Source organism: Triticum urartu, chromosome 5A (assembly GCF_056163025.1).
Source record: "Triticum urartu cultivar PI428250 chromosome 5A, HENAU_Tu73, whole genome shotgun sequence".
NCBI lineage: Eukaryota > Viridiplantae > Streptophyta > Magnoliopsida > Poales > Poaceae > Triticum > Triticum urartu.
In genome coordinates this window covers 386,017,369-386,025,641 of record NC_141877.1, presented here as the reverse complement: position 1 = coordinate 386,025,641, position 8,273 = coordinate 386,017,369, and the positions used below count along the sequence as shown (strand labels likewise).

Below are 8,273 nucleotides of genomic sequence, written 5' to 3'. Positions count from 1 at the left end.
ATGTTCCTAGCTAGTGGCAATCACTTGATGATTTGGTTGATCAGAGTTGATTAGTTGGGTATGGATACACATGTGTTAGAGCAACTCCAATGGGGTGACCTATTTGGTCCGCCCGCGTCCATTTGGGTCGGCGCGGACAAAAGTGGCGGCCCAACGCGCCGACCCAAACTCAAATCGTGTCCGTCCGGCGTCCGCGCCGACCCATTTCTGGCCCAAAATTACGCCTGGAATGCGTCGGCGCGGACGCGAAGCGGACGCGCCGCGCGTCTTCTCGCCGTCCGTCGCGTTCCCATCTGGCGGCCACCCAACCGCCATGGTCAACATAATTTATGACGACCGTCCATCTTGGGCCCACGCGTCAGCGACGGTGGTCGTACTTTTTTAAGCCGGGCGTGCGGCGGGGCCGTCCTCATCCACTTACCACTCGCCCCCCGTCTCCATCTGGTCACCCCCGCCCCCACGCCGGCGACAACCCTAGCCACCGCCAGCATGGGTTTCTTCTCCGGCATCGGCAGCAGCCGCAAGGGCAAAGCCCCCGCCCGCCATTCCCCCTCCCTCCCTGCCCTCCCCGCGCCGGCGCGAGCTCCCCGACAGAGGCAGCACATCAACGTGCCGTTGCACCAGGCCGAGTGGCGCTGGCACCACCGCGTGCCTCTGCCATACCCGGACGTGACGCTGCCGCATGACTCGCATTTGGATCCGGAGAGGATCCCAGTGCCGGCGGCGTCGCGGACGGCGAGGGCCCATGCGGAGGAGGTGTGGCGGCGGCGGGCGTTGTTGACGTCGGAGCAGCGCGCCGACCCGCACTTCGCCGTCGACTCGCCCAACTGGGCTCGATGGTTCGCCTTCGAGCATGAGGAGGCGAGGCGACGCGGCGTCCGTGGCGTCGACCACAGCCTGCCGCCGCCCGCGCTCGTCGTCCGTGACGAGGACCAGGAGGCTGAGGCTGCCTACCAGGCGGCCATCAAGGAGAGCGAGGAGGAGGAGCGGTGGAGGGAGGCGGACGAGGCTGCTTTCGAGGCTGCCATGGCGGAGGCCATGGCCCTCTCCGCGGCGGGCGACTGCGTCGTGCCGCCGGTGGCCCCGCCGTCCCCGCCCAAAACCGAGCCGAAGGAGCCGGCCTACCGCGAGCGCTACTCCTGGACCGGAGTAGTGCGCGAGTGGGTCAGTGCTCCACCGATCTGGCTCGGGGCGACGGAGAAGCAGGAGGCGGCCTACCTCGACCACTGGCGCCGCGTTCGGCTGGCCGAGGAGCGTCGAGAGGGCGAGCGTCTGCAGATGCTCGAGCGCGAGGCCGACGAGGAGGCGCGCTAGGCCCAGGCAGCGGCGGCAAAGCCCAACATCGCCGCCGTCTGGAACACGGCGTTCCCCTGGGCTGGCCCTGCGCCGACGTTGATCGACCTCGCCGGTCCCGATGCAGACGCCTAGGGCAGCGCGTCGTCTTGTTTTTAGTGTTTTTATTAATGTAATGTGGACTTTCACCGGCCTTCGTGGCCGGCTTTTATATTTAATTAAATGCATATATTTATTTTCAAACTGCTCGCAATATTTTTTGGCGCGCCTTCAAAATGTGTCGGGTCAGCGTTGGACGCTCGTGCCGACCCAAACACAGCGTCGGACGTTTATGTCCGCCGGACCGACCTAAACGGACAAAAAGCGGACAAAAACACCGTCCGTTTGGATCGGCCCGTTGGAGTTGCTCTTATGGCCGGCACCGATAGACAAAAATCGCATGAGTAAGAAGAGCAACAACTCAGCTTTGCAGAGTAGCAAGCTTGAGTCCAATAGGAATTGCTTGCCCCGTTCCTCTCAGCTGCATGGAATAGACAGTATACGACGACCCGACAAGCTGCTAACATACAGTGCACCGCTGCAGCTAGCTCAGCAGAGGCAAAGGTTAGCGCTTGGGGCAGCAGGTTGGAGGCGGACCACACTGACGTGGCATAGCTCAAGGACGAGATCCGGCAGAACAAGGTTGCCGAGCGGAAGCAATGGGAGAATGAAGGAGGGGCAGCAGCAGCTTGGAGCAAGGAAGAAGATAACAACGACCCCATTCTTTGGCGAGCTCTCTTTTTAAAAAGGAGGTCCAATGCTCCTTTTTTAATACGGAGATAAATACCATGGTTTTGCAAATAATGCAGTATTAAAAACATAGTTTCCAGGAGAAGAAAGAAAGATGATCTCGCCTTCAGCCGCCAGGGCGCCTTCCTTCACCTTGGTCGTCGGTGGTGACGGGGGTTGCCGGATCCACGCGTGTGGATTATTTTGGGCATTAGTTTTCTAGGGTTTTGGGTTGTTCATCGTCTTGGCTTCTGCGGTGGCGATAGCGGCGTCAACTAATAAATCTTCAGATCCTTCCCCAACGAGGCGATCCATTTTTAGGGTGGATTTGGAAACCAGTCTGTTCTAGCAAGGATGGTGCGGCGTCGGTGACATCCTCGTGATGGACCTATGTCCTTGGGCTCCACTGTTGCGACGACGTTTGTTCCAGCGCCGGCGCGGAGCTTGAGAGGTAGTTCAGGAGCGGATGCAGATTGTGGTCTGCATCTGCGGCATCTTGAAGATGGTGGATCATGTGCTGGGTTCGTGGTTCGTGGCAGGCATATATGGTTTCCTCCTCCAACGTATTACTTGGGCGAGGGTGCCAGACCTAGAGTTTGATGTCGTGTCCGGGGTGTTGCCCCGGTCTGATTCGTTCAACGGCAATAGTTTCGCCTTTATTGACGAACCACCTTGCAGGTCTGTAAAGCTGCATATCAGCGAGGGAGTCACATCGAGCTTGGGTGTGGAGGTGATCCGTCATTTTCTCCTTTGGTGGCTACTATGGTAGTGCCAGAGGCAGGTGACGGGCGTTGGTGTCAAACTCAAAGTATTCTTCAGTCTTGTTTGTAATTTACTTCTTGGCTTATATTCCTGTGTACAAAGGCTAGTGTTGTGCTGTCAATTTTGTCAGGTCGGTATGTACGTGACTTGTATTATGATCCTTATAATATAAATGAGACATGTATTATCATGAAAAAAATAATGGTAGACAAACACCTCATTGTAACTAAAACTATGGTAATATGAAAAACTGCAGTATTCTCAGATTTTTTTTTGAAAATACCGAGTTACCAAACGGGCCTTAGCATTTTCCTTAGATTAAACTCCTTTTTTTAAGAGTACGCCTAGGCTGTATCATATTTTTGCAGAAGGCAAAAATCAAATACAAGAAACTACAACAAACAACAAATATAGTAGAAACTTCACATCCAAGCTAATCAAAAGATCAGCTACCGAGTGGCGGAGCTATGTTGTGAACTGTAAGGGCCACGGTTCCTCCCGGCTTTGGTAAAATATGTGAAGAAAAAAAGTTGGAGAGGAAGATCAAGAAAAGCCGATTCCCCCCCTGTCGTGGTTCTAGCTCTGACAGTGAGGTAGGGGGGTATGTATGGAGAGGCTAGATCTCAGCTATGGAGAAGCTGTAAATACACCAGGATGTATGAGTTCAGGCCCTTCGTGGAGGAAGTAACAGCCCTACGTCTCGGTGCCCAGAGGCGGTCGACTGGATTATGTGTGTATGAATTACAGGGGTGCCAACCCCTGCTACTGAGGAGGGGGGTGGCTTATATAGAGTTCGCCAGACCCCTCCGGTCCCCAGTAATGCAGGGTTAAAATACATTAAGACTGGGCGTTACTGGTAACGTCCCTATTAAAGTGCTATGATGACCATAAAGACTACTTAATGGCCGACCGTTTTCTTGTGGAGTGACTTTAGATCTCCTGTCAGTCGAGTGGTTGGTCTTCGTAGTCGAGTGGTAGCTTCCTGGTCGAGTGTCTTGAATCCGTCGAGTGGGATACCTTCAAGTCGATTGAAAGGTGACTTCTTCCAGGGATGTCCTTGGGTAGGGCTCTTAGGACAGGTCCATGCCCCTACCCTAGGTACATAGCTTCATCATTAGCCCCCGAATGGATCGAGGTTCGAGTGGGAAAGGAGTTGGGGGTCCTTCCGACTGGTTCTTAGCGTTATACGAATGTCTTGTACTGGATCAATCGTCACGGATGACATTGTCAACTTCTTTCGGTCACCTTGATCCATTCTTGGTCTCTCGTTGAGTGAATTTCCTTACTTGTGGAATACCGAGTGCCGGCACGAGCGGGCTCTTCAGTTTGATGAGTTGTTCTGCAGCCCGCGGATTTTGCGGGATTCGAATTTCGGGAAGCGAGCAGGACGGTGGCGGCCGAAGTAATCGGATGGGATAGGATGGAAGCTCCTGGATCTCCGTGCCACCTTTTTCGCCACGTACCGCGCGCGCGCCTGTTGCGGGATTTGACGGGATCGCCTGGGCCTACCAGTCAGCCACTCGGAAGCGGCTCCTTATAAGTTGCCGGCTCGGGGCTCCCCAACAGTGTGCTCTCGCATTTCCTTCTCCCCCCGCAAGGTCCTCCGCCACCTCCGCTCTCACCCTAGCGCCGTAGGTCCGTTCGAGCCTCGCCAGCGACGATGGTGAAGGACAAGACGTCGGCTTTGGAGCGCGCGAAGAAGGCGGCGGTGCAGGGGAAGGGAAAGAAGTCTACTCGGGGCGGATCTTCCTCGAGGACTGCTCTGCCCAGGGATTGGATCCAGGGCGACTGGATGCCCTCGGTGATTCGGCAGGAAGATCTTGATGACATGGTCGAGGGGGGGGGAGTCATTCCCCACGAAGCTGCGCGTCTCTTGGGGGGAGAAGTCGAACCCCAACCTCGTGACGGTGAGTGCGTCCTCCTCGCCACCCATATCGATCGCGGATTTTCTCTACCTCCTCATCCTTTTTTCCGGAGCTTTTTGAACTTCTTCGGAGCGCAGCTCCACCATTTCACTCCCAATTCCATCGTGTATCTTGCGGCTTTCGTTTCCTTGTGCGAAAGTTTCTTGGGTTGCCGCCCTCATTGGGGACTCTTTAAACACATCTTCACTTGCCGTTCCCAATCGGTAAAGAAAGCCAAGTCGAGTGACGAACGGACGCAAGTGATCCAGCTATGCGGGGGCCTGGCGATCCAGATGAGGGGTAAAAGTTCTTTCCCGTCTATCACTTTTCCCGAGTCGGTCCGTGGTTGGCAGTCGACCTGGTTTTATTGCCAAGACCAGGTGACCCCAGGGCAGTCGACTGGTCTTCCCCCTTTCTCTCTGGACCGAGCTCAAAAGCCTGCCTCTCTGAAAGTGCTGCCGGAGGAAAAGGCGCAAGTCAAGGTGCTGGTTGGTTGAGTGGTTCAGCTTGTCCGAGACGGCGTGACCGGCATGGACCTGCTGGAGGTCTTCCTTCAGAGGCGCATCCAACTGCTTCAGGCTCGTGACCACCCTATGTAGCTGTACTCGGGTCTCGACGACACCACCCGGGTTCACCCAGAGGAGGTCACCAACGAGATGCTGGAAGGGTGGCCGTCGAGCATCACAGGGAACAAAGACAACCCCCGAGGAGCCAGGAGGGTTGTCCCGCTTGACAGTACATACGAGGTGGACCAGGTCTGACCTTGTGTTCCCGAATGAGATCTTGCTTTCTTCATTTGCTCTCTTTGAATCGGTCGACTGACTTTCGACTTGTTTGCTATTCTACAGGCAACTACAGAGATGTACTCGACACCCAACGGAGCACAGGGGCAGGCCGAGGAAGGGGAGGCGAGCGGAGGCGAAAGCGGAGATGAACAGGAGGAGTGGGAGTCTGACGGCGAAGGAGAGGGAGACGACGGCGTCGACTCCAGCGAAGAGGAGGAGGAGGAGGAAGCTGGACCTCCCCGCTCGGAAAGGCGATCCAAGCTTACACACGACCCTGCGCGGGAACGTGGTAAGGCGACTGCTCCCGTTGGGCAGTCGTCGAAGCGCCCTTGGACCTCTTCTCCAGCGCCGACTTAGAAAGCTCCCAAGCACCCCCGCGCGGCGCCGTCCAAGCCACCCAAGGCTCTGCCCAAGATGAGGATGACTGTCCCCACCATTTCTGGGTAATGATAGAACTTGTTCTCCTTTGTCGACCGTGGACGGATCCTTGCTCGATCCACTGCGCCGACTGACGGTCTTTCAAAATTTGCAGTGCTGCTACTTCTGAGATCTCCGCCAAGGACGACGATCGAGAGATGGAAGATGCTGTTACTTCCAACCCTGGTATGATTACTGATGTTCTGCCTTGAATCGACTGACGATTTCTTATAACTCTGGTCGATTGAATTTTTCTCGTAGCTCCTCCTCATGTTATTAGCCTTCCTGACGACGAAGACGAAGCGCCGCTGAGAGTGAGGCGGAACAGGAAAGCGTCGGCTGGCGAGACTCCACAATCCACTCCGGCGCCTGAGGCCGTAGCTCGAGACGGTGGCGATACCACCCGGGCTTCTGTGACTTTCGCCAATCCTCTGGCGAGTGCGCGGCCCTCGACGTCGACCGTAAATCCGCCTTCGCTCTTCGCCACACACCACGTCCCTGAGGACCAAGTGGGTGCAGCTAAGGAAGCTATACGCCAGGCAGGCATCATGATGGAGCAGGTCAAGGTGGTTCGAGAAGCCAGCCAAGCGGCTTATGACGCGAGTTCAGCTCTTCAGAGTAACATCCAGGTCAGTCGATTCACTGCTTGTTCTGTTAGGGTATGTTGTCTGAAGAATCTCTTTTCCGAAGATCTTTTAAATCTGTACACCCACTGGGTGTTTCTGTTAAGTTTTTTGGTCGAGTGGGGGCACGCTGAGTGCACCCACTGGGTGTAGTCCCCGAGACTACGGTGGACTGCTGGCAGTCGACTGTAGTCTTTATATTGCGTTGCTGTAGTTTTACTCCTTCACTCGGTCTGGCCAGGCCATGTCGAATGGAACTGTATCTGGTCGACTGCGGGCAGTCGATTTTTTTTTCAAAACCAGTGGGGGCACGCTGAGTGCACCCACTGGGTGTAGTCCCCGAGACTACCGTTGAATGTTTTTGATTCAGCTGTAGTCTTAGAAACGTCATCATTGTCTCTTGGTTACTCGGAAGCAACTTATCTTGGACCTCTGTCGACTGACTTTTGCAGAAATCCTGTGAACTTGTGGCTCTCTACACTGAGTTGGAGAACAAACAGATCCAGCTCGATCTTGACTTGAAGCTCGCTCAACAGAACCTGCAGAAGGCGCGAGACGAAGCAAAAGGTATGGCGAGGTTTCTCATTCTTGAAGAGTGACTTCCCTTTCTTGCCCATTCTTGATGTTGAGTTCACTCGACGTTCTGTAGATGAACTGGAGGAAGCTCTGAAGAAGAAGGATCAAGATCTTGCCGAATCACAAAAGGAGGCCTCGAGCAAAACGAAGCTTGCAGAAGAGAAACTGGCTTCGGTCGGAACTCTTGAACAGGAGAACTCCAGACTGAAAACTGCTCTCGAAACAGCTAATCGAGAGGTCAGTCGACTGAAGAAAGAAAAGATGGTTCTGCATGACAAGGCGGGTGAGCTGGCGGGGAAGGTAAACGATCTGGAGGCTTATCTCGGTGGACTCGCTAAGAAGATGTTCGTCATGCTCGAAGGTAATTATTCTGACCCGGCTGTCTTGCAGTTACCAAGCCTGCGTAAGGCCACTGTCTTATTCTTGAATCGTGTTTGCAGAATTCTGCCAGAGCTTCGAAGAGGAAACCAGTCGAGTGGAGCCAGGCTTGGATCCCGCCAATTCTCTCGTGAAGGAGGAGGCTGCTATGAACGTGCTCCGACTGGAGTCTCGTGTTACCAGCGTTGTTGACTATCTTGCTCGGCTGAAGGTTGCGATGTCGCGGATCGACACATCACTCTGGCCTGGAACGACACTTCAGAATGGCCTCGAGTCCCTGATGGTTCGACTGGATGAAGTCCCGGGTCGAGTGGCGGAATGGAAGAAATCTTCTGCCAGATGTGGTGCTGATGTCGCTCTATCTCTGGTCCGCGTCCATTACAAGGAGGCGTGAGAAGAAAAGCTGGCCGCCATCCAAGTTGCCAATACTAGGAAGCACAGCTTTCAAGACTTCATGGAGACTTTCATTGCTGCTGCTACTCGTATTGCAGACGGGATCGACTTGGACGAGTTCGTCGCCCCTTCCAGTCCTCCGCTTGAGGAATGAAAAACTTTTATGCTTCACTTTAAATTTGCCTTGGAATGCCGAGTGGATTCTGTAACCGTTAAACTCTGTCGAGCCGAGGGCTCGAGTACTTTGATCCGAGGTCTTGGACCTTTGGGTTTTATCCGAACTTGATTTATCGTTGAATATCTTCGGGAATTTTTATATACTTAGGCGAGTACTTGGACTGCAGCTAAGCCCCCGAGTGGGAGGTTTGCTCTCC

The 8,273-nt window shown here is 54.6% G+C and overlaps 1 pseudogene; it reads left to right on the top strand.

The window, feature by feature from the left end:
• Positions 1-489: 489 nt before the first annotated feature.
• Positions 490-1,428, top strand: LOC147971505 (uncharacterized; annotated as a pseudogene).
• The last annotated feature ends 6,845 nt before the right edge of the window (positions 1,429-8,273 follow it).